This window comes from Pongo abelii, chromosome 19, assembly GCF_028885655.2.
Source record: "Pongo abelii isolate AG06213 chromosome 19, NHGRI_mPonAbe1-v2.0_pri, whole genome shotgun sequence".
Lineage (NCBI taxonomy): Eukaryota > Metazoa > Chordata > Mammalia > Primates > Hominidae > Pongo > Pongo abelii.
In genome coordinates, this window is record NC_072004.2 from 95,160,825 (window position 1) to 95,175,298 (window position 14,474).

At 53.6% G+C, this 14,474-nt stretch overlaps 1 long non-coding RNA gene across 4 annotated transcripts in view; it reads right to left on the reverse strand.

Moving 5' to 3' along the window:
- Positions 1 to 14,474, reverse strand: part of LOC129051134 (uncharacterized) — a 128,264-nt gene that overhangs the window by 71,616 nt on the left and 42,174 nt on the right. The window lies entirely within an intron of this gene.

Consider the following 14,474-nt stretch of genomic DNA (forward strand, 5'->3'; position numbering starts at 1 on the left):
GTCCAGGGGCCCCACCGCACCTCTGGCCTTTGGACAAAGTCAGCACCAGCCACTCCCACCCCACCCACCTCCTTCGTGCGTTCTGCAGCTGCCACTCCCTGCCCACCAGAGCGACCAGACGCTGGCTGGAGCCAGGGCAGGGACGGGCGCTCTTCACCGTTTCCACAGGAAACCCCGGACCCTGTCCCCGCAGCCTGGCCCTCAGACAGCTGCTCCCACTCTCCCCCTGCCCATGGGAGCTCAGCCTCTGGGGCAAGAAGGGACCCTGTTTACACCAACGCACCTATGAAAAACCTTGGGGAAAATTCCAGGCCTGAGTCCCAAGTGTCCCCAGAGTCCACGGCTGGTGGCAGAGGGCCAAGAAGATAGTGACAACGAGGATTTATACCCCACCAATGAGGGGACAGCGACAAGGCAGCTTCTCTGCAGGTCCACACAGGAAAGGAAACCCACAGCGTGGCTCCGTGCAGCAGGGGCTCTGAGTGACACTCGCAAGGTGGTGGCAGCAGGCAGGGGACCCGCCCCCCGGAGGGCATGGCTCAGCAGAAGCCGGGAGAGGGTGGGTCCTGGGATCCCAGCCCAAAGCAGGCAGTCAGGAACTGAGTGACCGCGGGTACCCTGGAGGTGCAGGGCGGAGGGAGGAGAGTGTCTCCGAGGCCCCCTTGCCATCCCTCAACGCCAAGTCCAGCAAAGGTGGTTTTCTGGCGCCAACTAGCAGGCACTGACCCCCCTCGTATCCCCAACTCATGACCCAGCCACCTTTCCCGGGGGGCTGAGTGGCTCTGAACCGGGGTGGAGCCGTGGGGCAGTCTGGGGCTGACACCCAGGAGGCAGTGGGGGAGGCGCCCACTCAGGCCCTTGCTGCCCAGGGAAAAGGCTGCTGCATGCAAAGCACGCTGACACCAGTGCCTTCGGCAGAGGAGGGGGAAATTGTTTATGTCTCGCCCTCCTTCTTACCATGGGCCTCCTGGGGGCTTCTGGCCCTGGGTGAGCAGGACGGACCTGGACCCGAGATGCCTCAGAGGGAAGCTTCTTGGGCAGGAGGACAGCGCAGTTCATGGAGTCCCAGGGGGAGGGGGAGGGCTGTCCCACTGGGCCCCGGTGGGTCCTCTGCAGCAGGACAGTCTATCCTACCCCTGGCCATGCTGAGCCACATGGCTGTCCTCTCCGAGACCCTGTGGTGACAGGCAAGGGCACAGGGGTGGCAGGGCAGAGGCTCTGTTGAAAAACCTTCCCAAGGGCCTGCCCTTGGCATCTCCTGGACCCACCCTCATCTTCCCCAAGGCTGTCCGAGTGGTTTCCCGGGTGGTCTGTCCTCAGTGGGAACTCGGCAAGCCTCCTCCTTGTGCCTGGCACAGCCCTATGTGCTGGGGGAGGGGACACTAGTGATCACCCCCAGCTCACAGGCACAGGAGGGAGGCCTGGGGCAGGGGTAGCCCAGGGTCGTGGCTGAGCCACTGAGAAAAGCTCAGACCCCCAACCCCCTCAGCTCTTCCTCCCCCGGGTTCCTAACCACGGCCCGACCTCCCTGGTCCAGTGAACGTCCCACTCCACATTGCGTGCTCCCCGCTGGGTTCCTCCAAGGTTCCAAGCCTGGTGATCACCAACAAAAGTCTCTGCAAACAGCAGAGTCCTACACAGATGGCCCTGCCTTAGGATGGCTCCACCGACGGGCCCTGACTCCAAGACGGTAGGAATGCGGCCGGAACTCAGCAGCAACAGCACTTGAGTCCCACACAACCATGTTCACTTTCAGTACAGTATTTGACAAATTGCACAAGAAAATCAACACTTGATTAGGAAAATAGCTTCGTGAGCTGGGGACAGTGGTTCACGCCTGTAATCCCAGCACTTTAGGAGACCAAAGCAGGAGGATGGCTTGAGCCCAGGAGTTCAAGACCAGCCTTGGCAACATGGCGAGACCCCATTTCTACAAAATAAAACAAACCTTTTTTAAATTAGCCAGGCATGGTGGCACATACCTGTAGTCCCAGCTTCTTGGGATGCTGAGGCAGGAGGATCACTTAAGCCCAAGAGTTTGAAGCTGCAGTAAGCTATAATCATCACACCACTGCACTCCAGCCTGGGTGGCAGAGTGAGAGTCAGTCTCAAAAAAAAAAAAGCAGGCTTTGTGTGAGCTGATTTTGCCCACCTAGAAGCTAATGGGAGTGTCCTGAGCACATCTGAGGTCGGCTGGGCTGAGCTGGCCTGGTGGTTAGGCATACTAAATGCACTTTTTTTTTTTTTTTGGTGATACAGTCTCACTGTGTTGCCCAGGCTGGAGTGCAGTGGTGCCATCTCAGCTCACTGCAACCTCTGCTTCCTGGGTTCAAGTGATTCTCGTGCCTCAGCCTCACGAGTAGCTGGGATTACAGGCATGCACCATCCCGCCCAGCTAATTTTTGTATTTTTAGTAGAGACGGGGTTTCACCATGTTGTCCAGGCTGGTCTCAAACTCCTGAGCTCAAGCTATCTGCCCACCTCGGCCTCCCAAGGTGCTGGGATTTCAGGCGTGAGCCACGGCGCCCAGCCAGTAAATGCATTTTTGACAGGATATGTTCCACTTTCGATGGGTTTACAGGGACCCCAGCGTGAGTGGAGGAGCCTCTGTGTGCCATCCAGAGCCCAGCAGAGCACGGGGCTTGTTAAACTCCTGCTGCTCACAGAGGGCATCACCCAAAATCACAAAGAGGACTGGACAGAGCCACAGAACCCCCCATTACTGCCCAGTGGCCCCCAAGCTGCACCAGGGCCTGAGCCCCCAGAGACAACACCTCAGGCCTTGCTGCCTGGAGACCCCAGAGGGAGGGGCTGCGCTGAGTCTGCGCCTCTCTGTCCGGCCCTGCCCGTGCCCCGCTCTCCAGGGGTGAAGGCGCCTCCCCATTCTGGTGCTCCTCAAAATCAGCCCCAGGACCTTGGAGTTCATTGTCATGTCATAGGCAGCTGGGGCCATTGAACACTTGAGTTGTTTCCACATTTTTTTTTTTTTAAGACAGAGTCTTGCTCTTGTCGCCCAGGCTGGAATGCAGTGACGCGATCTCAGCTCACTGCAACCCCCACCTCCTGGGTTCAAGCGATTCTCTCACCTCAGCCTCCCAAGTAGCTGGGATTACAGGCGCCTGCCACCACGCCTGGCTAATTTTTGTATTTTTAGTAGAGACGGGATTTCACCATATTGGTCAGGCTGGTCTCGAACTCCTGGCCTCAGGTGATCCACCTGCCTCAGCCTCCCAAAATGCTGGGATTACAGGCGTGAGCCACCGCGCCCGGCCTGTTGCCACATTTTTGCTTTTGTGAATAAGCTGCTATGAACACCTGTGTGCAAGTATCTCTTTGAGTCCCTGCTTCCAATTCTCTTGGGCATATACCCAGGAGTGGCATGCATGAACAAATAAACAAGGGACACGCCACGCAAGCCTGTAATCCCAACATTTTGAGAGTCTGAGGCAGGAGGATCCCTGGAACCTAGGAGTACCAGACCAGCCTGAGCAACATAGGGAGACCCTGTCTCTACAAATACATCTTAAAAATTAGCTGGGCGTGGTGGTGCATACCTGTGGTATCAGCTACTCAGGAGGCTGAGATGGGAGATGGCTTGAGCCCAGGAGGTTGAGGCTACACAGTGAGCCGTGATCTCACCACTGTACTCCAGCCTGGGTGACAGCGCGAGATCCTGTCTCAAAAAATAAATGTAAAAAAAAACACAGGACAGGCCGGGCGCGGTGGCTCACGCCTGTAATCCCAGCACTTTGAGAGGCTGAGGTGGGTGGATCAGAAGATCAGGAGATCGAGACCATCCTGGCTAACACGGTGAAGCCCCGTCTCTACTAAAAATACAAAAAATTAGCCGGTTGTGGTGGCAGGCATCTGTAGTGCCAGCTACTCAGGAGGCTGAGGCAGGAGAATGGCGTGAACCTGGGAGGTGGAGCTGGCAGTGAGCCAAGATCGCGCCACTGCACTCCAGTCTGGGCAAGACTCCATCTCAAAAAAAAAAAAAAAAAAAACCGGACACAGGATGGTCACAGATGGGCATAGACTCATACCCGGAAATTCTAGGTGTGAGCACAGAGGCTTCCAGAGAGGAGGAAGGTGGTTCGTCAAGCATATGGGCATATGGGTATTTTATGGGTTGAAGGGTGGTCCCACAAAAGGATATGACCCTGTCCTAATTCCCAGAATGTGTGAATACGGCCTTTTTTGGACAGAGGGCCTTTGCAGATGGAATTAAGTGAAGGATGAGGAGATGAGGTCATCCTGGGTTATTCAGGCAGGCCCAACATCCAAGGGCTGGTGTCCCTATAGGAGTCGTAGGGACAGACACAGAGAAGGCCTCGTGAGGATGGTGGCTAAGCAGGAGGGATGCAGCCACAAGCTAAGGACGCCCAGGCCACCAGAATGGACGACTGCTGCTTGAAGCCACTCAGTGTGTGGTCATTCATTACATCAGCTAAGCCAGGTCTGCACACACCTGCAGAGCAGGAACTCCGGAGGAAAAGCCAGACCTGAACAGGGACAATTTCTCCTCTGGCCAGGACCTCACCCCATCAACCCAGCTGCCCACGAGGCTGCCGCTCAAACATCCCAGGCCTACAGCTGCCAGCTCGCCCTGGGCTCAGCCAAGGGAAGAGGGAGCTGTGAACAAGTCAGCCCTGGGCCCCTTCAGGGAGCCAATGACCCCCTCCCTTCCTCCCTCATGCATTCATCCCTTCATTGATTCATTCATCCATCCATTCATCACTCCTTCCGTAAACAGGCCTGGCACCTCCCACACGCCTGGATATGAATGCAGTATCAATGTGTCCCTTTCAGGGGCCCACAGCATGTGGGTAAGCACACCCACAAATTCATAACTCCAGAGGGGACAGGAGGCCCAACAGAAGAATCACAAGGGAAGCCCACAAGGGCATCAGCTCTGCCTGGGGCAAGAGGGAGAAGCCCCCTAGACTGGTGTCTGGAGGCCCACCCTGGACTGATGCAGAGGCTTTCCTGATGGGCAAAGAAGGAGGCCTCCCTCTGGTTTGTGAAGGAGATGGTGGCATGGAGAGCTGGAGGTGGGATCCCGGGTTTTGTCCTCCAGGCGATAGACACAGGAGGGGTGAGAACAGGCTCACCTTTATCAAACTTTGGTGGAAAATTGAAATTGTGTTCCAGGTGGGACTGTAAACTAGTTCAACCATTGTGGAAGTCAGTGTGGCGATTCCTCAGGGATCTAGAACTAGAAATACCATTTGACCCAGCCATTCCATTACTGGGTATATATCCAAAGGATTATAAATCATGCTGCTATAAAGACACATGCACACGTGTGTTTATAGCGGCACTATTCACAATAGCAAAGACTTGGAACCAACCTAAATGTCCAACAACGATAGACTGGATTAAGAAAATGTGGCACATATACACCATGGAATACTATGCAGCCATAAAAAATGATGAGTTCATGTCCTTTGTAGGGACGTGGATGAAACTGGAAACCATCATTCTCAGCAAACTATCTCAAGGACAAAAAACCAAACACCGCATGTTCTCACTCATAGGTGGGAATTGAACAATGAGAACACATGGGCACAGGAAGGGGAACATCACACACTGGGGACTGTTGTGGGGTGGGGGGAGGGGGGAGGGATAGCATTGGGAGATATACCTAATACTAAATGACGAGTTAATGGGTGCAGCACACCAACATGGCACATGTATACATATGTAACAAACCTGCACGTTGTGCATATGTACCCTAAAACTTAAAGTATAATAATAATAAAATTAAAAAAAAAAAAAAAAAGAAAGAAATTGTGTTCCAGGAGAAGGACCAAGAAAGTCTGATGCTGACCATGTTCAGGCTTTGCTGCTCTGAGATACCGGGGCAGGTGGGCTTGGCAAGGTGGCCCCCATCCTCTCTCTCCCCATGTCCCCCTGCTCCTGCTCCTGCTCCATCTCTCCCCACTCCCAGCTCCTCAGTGGCCAAGTCTGGTGTCCTTCATGAAGTGGCTGAAATCTCTAAAGGAACTTTACCCTGCAGGGCAGGCCCTGCCCAAGGACGTCTCCACCACCCAGAGTCCAGGTCCGGCCCTTGCCACCCCACCCCCATCCCAGAGTCTGGAATTATGCAGCCCCCAGCTCCTGGGGCCCCCACATGCAGCCCCTGCTCCCAGCAAACCAGCGAGGGAGGCCTGGGGGGAGGGAGAGGCTAAGAGGGAGGGGAGTGCCTGGCTGTCCCCAGAGAGTACAGCTAACCCACACACAGCACATAATCCTGTTAAAAAATTAATCCTCATTTAGCCGGGAGGCAAGGCGGCCACTGAGATAAAGCCCCTGAGAAGTAATAAAAGGCAACAGCAATTGATAAAGTGGTGAGGCCGCTCATAAAACCCTGCTGCAGTGAAGGTCGGGCAGGCCCCAGGAATCGGAGAGTAACCACCGCCAGGTGGGGGCGGAGGGCATTGCTTACAAGCCCCAGCCCCTGCAGAGGACGACCACCTTGGGCAATGGAGCTGATGCTGATGGTGGAGAGAGGGAGAAACGGGGGGAGGCTGCCTTTCTCAGCTCCTCCCTGCTCAGCCTCACTGGACAGCTGTGGCCCTTTGGGAAGGAATCACCATCCTTGGTCCTTGTCTCTCTCCTAACATCACGGCCATGAAAGATCACAGCCCTCCTGGGGCCCAGCCGGTCCCAGAGTAGACCTGGTGAGCCTGGGCCTGTCTCCTGTGGCTCCTGGTGGCCCCCGCTGTCCCCCACACGCTTGTCCCAGGGATAGGAGGATGGAGAGCCCACCCCAGCCCCCACGCCAGGGGCTCACCTGGAATCCTCCCAGACGGCAGGTATGGTCTCCAGTGCATCTGGCATCTGCCTGCTGGGGAAGACTCACTGCCACGTCCTCATGGGGATGTTCCACTCCAGCCAAATTGCATAACCAGGCCATTCCTCCTTCAGGGTCCCCAAAAGCCAATAATGGTTCCCACAAAAAGGCACTGGACTGGAGGCAGGAGGGACCCATTGAGACCCGATATTGTCACCACTAGTCATGGTGGAAAATCAGGAGAGGGGGCTCGATGCCTCCGCTACTCCAACAGTGGCGACGACCCACAGGTGTAAGTGCCCAGCTTCCAAGCCCACACCCCTCACCAGGGCATCGAGGGCTCCCTGGAAGCACCGGTCTGGGGCTGCACCCTGGCCAGAGAAGGAAGAGAGTGATTCTCATTACTGTATCACTCCAACCGCTGCCTGGAGACTAAGGAGAAGTAAGGAGACCGGTCAGAAGGCAGCTGCAATGGTCCTGACCATGCTAACTTCACCCACATTTTCTTTCATTTATGCACCAAAGAATCATTTATTAAACACCTACTGCGTGCCAGGCATCAGACCAGGAGCTCAGGATACAGTGTTGCTCACAGCCTTGTGGGAGAGACACATAAACAATTGCAATAGAATTCCTTGTATCAGGTTATTAATGAGAACAGGAAGTTAGCGGCAAAGCTGACCTTGTGGAGGACAATGCCTGCCTTATGGCCCTCGGCCACCAGCTGAGACACCAGCAGGTCTGGGCAGGCCAGCCCCTGGCCCAGAGGCTGGGTCCCTAGGGCCCGAGCACCCTACATGGCTCATCTGCATGGGGCAATCTCTACCTGTGCAAGCGTCAAATCCACCCAGTCCCCAGACCAAGGAGGCCTCTGGGATCAAGTCCTGCTGGGCACCCAGAGCCCCCTCAGCAAGAAAAGCAGTGAATAAACACTTTCCTATATGTCCATAAGGAGGAGCCCTCCCCCCTACAGACACTGGTTTGCCCATAAGCACTGCACCCACAGTGGCCATCAACCCTACCTCTCTAAGCTCACATCCATCTGCCTTAGGTGTGGAGTCCTCAGCTTCAAGGACGCTGAAATGATGACTTTACAAATGCCTTGCCCCCACCCAGGTAAAAAGGAGCCCACACACCTCCCAGATCTTGATCTCTAATAACATCTCCAATAAAACAAGCCAGGGCTCCTTGAGAAATGCTGGATTCTAGGGCAGAGGAAATATATAAGATAAGCCTGGAGCATCTTATAGTGCTCAAAACACATACATCCACACATGCACACATGTACACACACTTGCACACATGCACACACGTGCACACACCCACTTGCACACAGAAACATACACACATGTATTCACACACATATATGCATAAGCGCATGCATGCATGCACGCACATGCACAAACATACATGCATACACACATTTGCACACAGACACACGCACTCGTACACACACGCATTTGCACACACTGCAGGGGGAAACGTGAAACAGACTAGGAGTCAACTGAAAGACTGCCCAGTGGCCAAAGGTGGAACAATTGGAGCTGCAAAATAGAGAAATACAGGATTACCACTCAAAGTATAAAATAGTTATCAGTCCATACTGACATAAATAAGTCACTGAATGAATAAATAAATGGGATGGGGGGCAAATCCCCCACACAGAATTCCAAGTAGTCTATGCAGCCACTCCATTGTCCAGGAGCGTGACCCCTCACCCCGTGCGCGTGAGTAGCATGCATGGCCTCCCTTCCAAAGAACAGGGTACGGAGTGGGTGGAAGGCAGGAAAGACAGCAACCTCCAGGGAGACACCCGTGACTCTCCTCGGCTGCATGACCCAGGCCGCGTCACCAGTGATAAGCCCTGTTGATAGCATGTACCTTGATGTGACCTGATGGGAACGCCTCCTGTTTGGTTGGTTTTCTTTTTTTTTTTTTTTTTTGAGATGGAGTTGCACTCACTGCCCAGTCTAGAGTGCAATGGTGTGATCTCGGGTCACTGCAATCTCCACCTCCTGGGTTCAAGCGATTCTCCTGCCTCAGCCTCCCAAATAGCTGTGTGCCACCATCCCCGGCTAATTTTTGTATTTTTAGTAGAGATGGGGTTTCACCATGTTGGCCAGGCTGGTCTCGAACTCCTGACCTCAGGTGATCCACCCTCCACAGCCTCCCAAAGTGCTGGAATTACAGGCGTGAGTCACTGCGCCCGACCAGGAATGGCTCTTTATCTCTGCAAACCTCCTCCCCAAAAACCATAACCCCAGCCTGGCGATAAGGAAAACATCAGATAAATCCCAATTGAGGGACATTCTACAAAACACCTGAACAGCCCTCCTCAAAACTGTCAATGTCATCAAAAACAAGGAACAGCTGAGAAACTGTCACAGCCAAGAAGAGTCTGAGGAGACCCAAGGATTGAATACCATGCGTTCGTTGTCCAGGAGGTTGAGGCTGCAGCGAGCAGAGATTGTGCCACCGCACTCCAGGCTGGACAACAGAGCAAGACCCTGTTTCAAATAATAATAATAACTTATCAGTCGGGCATGGTGGCTCACGCCTGTAATCCCAGTACTTTAGGAGGCTGAGGTGGGTGGATCACCTGAGGTCAGGAATTCGAGACCAACCTGGGCAACATGGCAAAACCCCATCTCTACTAAAAATAAAAAAAATTAGCTGGGCATGGTGGTGCACACTGTAATCCCAGCTACTTGGGAGGCTGAGGCAGGAGAATCGCTTGAACCCGGGAGGCGGAGGTTGCAGTGAACTGCAATCCAGCCTGGGGCCTGGGCAATAAGAGGGAAACTCTGTCTAAAAAAAAAAAAAAATATATATATATATATATATATATATATATATATACATTCCAAAAGTATAAATTCAGAAGAATGTGCATTGTGGCCAGGCTTCACATGCTCAGCATGAAGTGGATAGGGGAAATTTCAGGTGACAAATATAAAGGACAAATGTTTATCAAAAAAATATATATTCCAAAAGTATAGATTCAAAAGAATATGCATTGTAGCCAGGCTCACACCTGTAATCCCAGCACTTTGGGAGGCCAAGGTGGGAGGATCACTTGAGCCCAGGAGTTCAAGACCAGCCTGGACAATATAGAGAGACCCCGTCTCTGTTTTTCAATAAATAAATAAATAAGAAAGGAAAAAATATGCATTGCAACATACATAAGGAACCAATGAAACCATAAGAGTTAACGCTGGGCTGCGCACAGTGGCTCATGCTTGTTATCCCAGCACTTTGGGAGGCCGAGGTGGGAGGATCACTTGAGCCCAGGAGTTCAAGACAGGCCTGGGCAACATAAGGAGACCCTGTCTCTACTAAAAATTTAAAAATTGGCAAGGCGCAGTGGCTCACGCCTGCAATCCCAGCACTTTGCGAGGCCGAGGCAGGAGGATCACGAGGTCAGGAGATCGAGACCATCCTGGCTAACACGGTGAAACTCCGTCTCTACTGAAAACACACACAAAAAAATTAGCCGGGCATGGTGGCGGGCGCCTGTAGTCCCAGCTACTCGGGAGGCTGAGGCAGGAGAATGGTGTGAACCCGGAAGGCTGAGCTTGCAGTGAGCCGAGATCGCACCACTGCACTCCAGCCTGGGCGACAGAGCAAAACTCCGTCTCAAAAAAAAAAAAGAAAGAAAAAAAGAAATTAACCAGGTGTGGTGGTGTGCGCCTGTAGTCCCAGCTATGCGGGAGGCTGAAGTAGGAGAATCGCTTCAACCCGGGAGATAGAGGCTACAGCAAGCTGTGATCATGCCACTCCACTCCAGCCTAGGCGACAGAGCGAGACCCTGTCTCACACACACACACACACAAAATTCAGTGCTGAAGAACCCACTTAATCAGTGGTCGAGGATAATAAAAGTCCTCACATGGGGAGTTAGAGACAAGAAATCATGACATGGAATATCTCCCAGTTTCTCTGGCTTGATACTTTAAGATATCTTTACTCACCTACGACACTATCAAAAAGCAATAAAAAGATAAAACCCAATAAAGGTAGCACGGGGTGGGGCAGAGGGGATATTTACATTAACTCGTGGCTGCTGGTGCTATCGACTGCTTCAACCTTTCCTATGTTAAAGAAAACACATTTGGCCGGGAGTCATGGCTCGCACCTGTAATCCCAACACTGTGGCAGGCTGAAGTGGGAGGATCGCTTGAGTCCAAGAGTTCAAGACCAGCCTGAGCAACATAGCAAGACCCCATCTCTATTAAAAATAATAATCATATGGCCAGGTGTGGTGGCTCATGCCTGTAATCCTAGCACTTTGGGAAGCCGAGGTGGGTGGATCATGAGGTCAGCAGTTCAAGATCAGCCTGGCCAAGATGGTGAAACCCTGTCTCTACTAAAAATAAAAAAGTTAGCCAGGTGTGGTGGCAGTGAGCTGAGATCACGCCACTGCACTCCAGCCTGGGCAAAAGAGCGAGACTCCGTCTCAAAAAAAATAATAATAATAATAATAATAATAATTGTTAAAATAAAGAAAAAAGTATTCATGACTCTTGTTAAAGACAGGTAGGAAGACCTTATTCCAGGGGGGCTACCACAATGGGGTTTAGCTGTAGGAGAACGAGATTGGGCTCAGTCTCACTCTACCAAGGACGAGTAGGATGTGCACTCCAGGAGCAAGGGTGCCGGGTGGGTGGAAAATGACTAAGAGGAGACATTGAGGAGAGGGGATGCTTGCTCGGCCAACTCATCAGGAATCTTCCTGAAAGCAGGCCAGGGTAACAAGATATCGAGAGTGGAGGATGACGAATTTGATCAAATATTGAGGGTGATCACATAGGATTTTCCCTAAACTGACCCAGCAGGACTCTTGCTAAACCTGAACTAAACAAGCCGAGGACAGAGCCCAAGGTCAGCGCCTTGAAGGCTTAGTGGAGTAGAGTTAGGTCGAGGAGAGGGTCTGTCACCTGACAGCCATCTGATCATAAGAACCAAGTAGCTTTTCCATCCTTTGTCCAATAACCTTTCTCTAAGCACTGTACCCCAAGGAAAGAAGGCAAAGGTTAAAAAACAAAGAAAGAAAAGGAAAAAGTCAGTGGTGTCAAGATACTCACAGCTGCACTATTTTTGTTTGTTTGTTTGTTTTGTTCTGTTTTTTGAGACAGAGTCTCGCTCTGTTGCCCAGGCCAGAGTGCAGTAGTGTGATCTCGCCTCACTGCAATCTCCACCTCCCAGGTTCAAGCAATTCCCATGCCTCAGCCTCCCAAGTAGCTGGGATTACAGGTTGGTGGCAGATTACCACCATGCCCGGCTAATTTTTGTATTTTTAGTAGAGATGGGTTTTTGCCATGTTGGCCAGGCTGGACTGCACCATTTTTTAGATAAAATGTTGTCAATAGCCCCAAAGCCTGACAATGGAATCCCAAGTGAACAAAGGCTGGTAAATTGCTGCCTCTTGAAGCAGCTGAAGCTGAACGCTGGGGCTCAGGAGCCAGAACGCTTGGGTTCCAGCTCAGCTCCTCCAGTTACCAAGTGACTTTAACCTCTCTCTGCCTCAGTTTCCAACCTGTAAGCTAAGGATTGTACTAACTTCTACCTCAAGAACTACCTCCAAGCTTCAGTGAGATCGTGGCTATTGCCCAGTGCCCACGGACTGTGGGAAATGTCCTGTAGCCATGAGCTACAATCAACCACCGCACACCCTTTCCATCCAAGTGCTCTATGAGATCACGGAGAAAACGGAAACCTATATGGGGTGACCCAAGGAGCTCCCCAGCAAGGCGGGATTGAGGTACAGAGCCAAAAATCAGAGGAAGAGTTACCCAAGCATGGCTGGGATGTCCTGAGAGGAGCAGGAGCAGACCTTTCATGCCATCTCCAGACCAGGCCCAGGCAGGTAAGAGGGTAAACAGGACCAGGAATTCGCACAACCCCGCGGGGCCGACAGGAGAACCTGCAGAACCACGGACTCCAGACCTGCGAGCCACCAAGATCTGCGCCGGCCTCAAGCACACCCCAAATGCACCCCAGCCAGGGCCTGGCCAGGCCCCTGGACCACTGCCTCGGCTCCTCACTCAGGCCCTGCTTCCCTGGCGGCCCTCTCGAGCCCCACCCCACAGCCAGCTCCTGCTTAAACCTAGCAATGCCCCCCAGGCCTGGAATTCTACTATCAGCGTGAACTAGGTCCCGCTGAGAGTGACAGGAAACCCAAATAATGGAAATTGCAACGAGGCAGAGTGTGTTGAATTCTCCCCGGGAGGATGCAGCCTGGAGCTGAGCTACACAGGACGCTGGGGACCAGGCCCCTTCTGCGCACCCTGGCCATCCCCGGGGAGCCCCTCATCAGGCGGCTTAGGGTGGCTGGCCAGCCAGAGGCATCAGATGGAGGAAAAATCGAAAAAGAAGAGAAGCAAAGCTAGCTTCTGGCAAGAAGCTGGGACTGGTACGTGACATTCTCCCTTTGCCCCATTGGCCAAAATATGGTCACGTGGCCATGCTTTGCTGCAAGGAATGCTGGGAAATGTAGTCTTTCTTCTTAGCAGCCATCTTATCATGGAAAGAGGGGAGAACAGATATTAGGGGACAACTAACAAGCTCTGCCACAGCGGAAAATCCAGATTCCGCCATGGCCTACAGTCTCCTCCTGGTCGACCCCCTCGGGAGCCCGGGTGCCTCCCTTCCTCCATGCCTGGTCCCTCTGCCTGAAGGCTTCCTGCCCTTTCTCCTGGCTCCAAGCATCCTGTGAGCTTCCCCCAGCGCTGGTGCCAGCAAAGCCCGATCTCCTCTCCCGAGGCCGCCTGCACTCCCCCTGTGCGTGCATCGCAACCTGTGTCCCTGACACACAGGGATCCTTACCCTCCCCAAGGTCTGTGCTCCCCAGGGAGGAGCCGCACCTCTGGGCACCCTGAGCCCCAGCCCTGCAGAGCAGGCACCCCACGCGGTGGTTGCAGGCACCGGGCAGTCGCTCCATCCTGGTTTTCAGCCTTTGGTGCGCAGAAGCGTGAGGAAGGGGGGGTCACTGGCACGGAGTCCTCCTTGAGAGTCCAGCCGGGGATCAGTACCAGCGGTCCCTGCCCACCTGGGTTAGGAAAGGCTGGCTGGCCTGGGGAGGCTGTGGACGGCGTCTGCGGTGTCATCTGAGTGCCACGGCCATCGCTTCGAGACGGCGTCTGCTTGCTGCAGCCAGGCAAAGGTCTTAAGGAAGGCGGGGGCCACTGTCGGCAGGTGTGTGGCTCCAGATTGAAATTGGGACAATACCTCCAGCCATGCCCTTCCGTCTTCCCACCATGCAACCCAGTGCACCCCTTCCCAGCAAAACCTCCAGGATCTGCCTCAAACCCAGCCCCATCCCACAGCCACCACCCTGGTCCGGGCCACCAATAGCTCTTGCTCAGACACAGGCAGTCACCTCTCCAGGGAGCACCCAGTGTCCATTCTGCCCTCGTTCTGGTCCGTCCTTCACCCACAAATGGAGAGTGAATTTTAGCATTAGATCAGTTCATGTCACTCTCTTGCTTAAAACCCGCCCCTGGCTTCCACTGCCTGGCATGAGAATCACTGCCGCCTGCCCCACGGGACTGGCCCTGCCGCCCCTGCCACCTGCCCCATGCCCACTCCCCTAGCTCATGGTCCCCCAGAGTCACTGGCCTCCACCATCCTCTCAGCGAAACCCCACCAGTCACCACTGCGTGCCGCCCACCCACCCCGC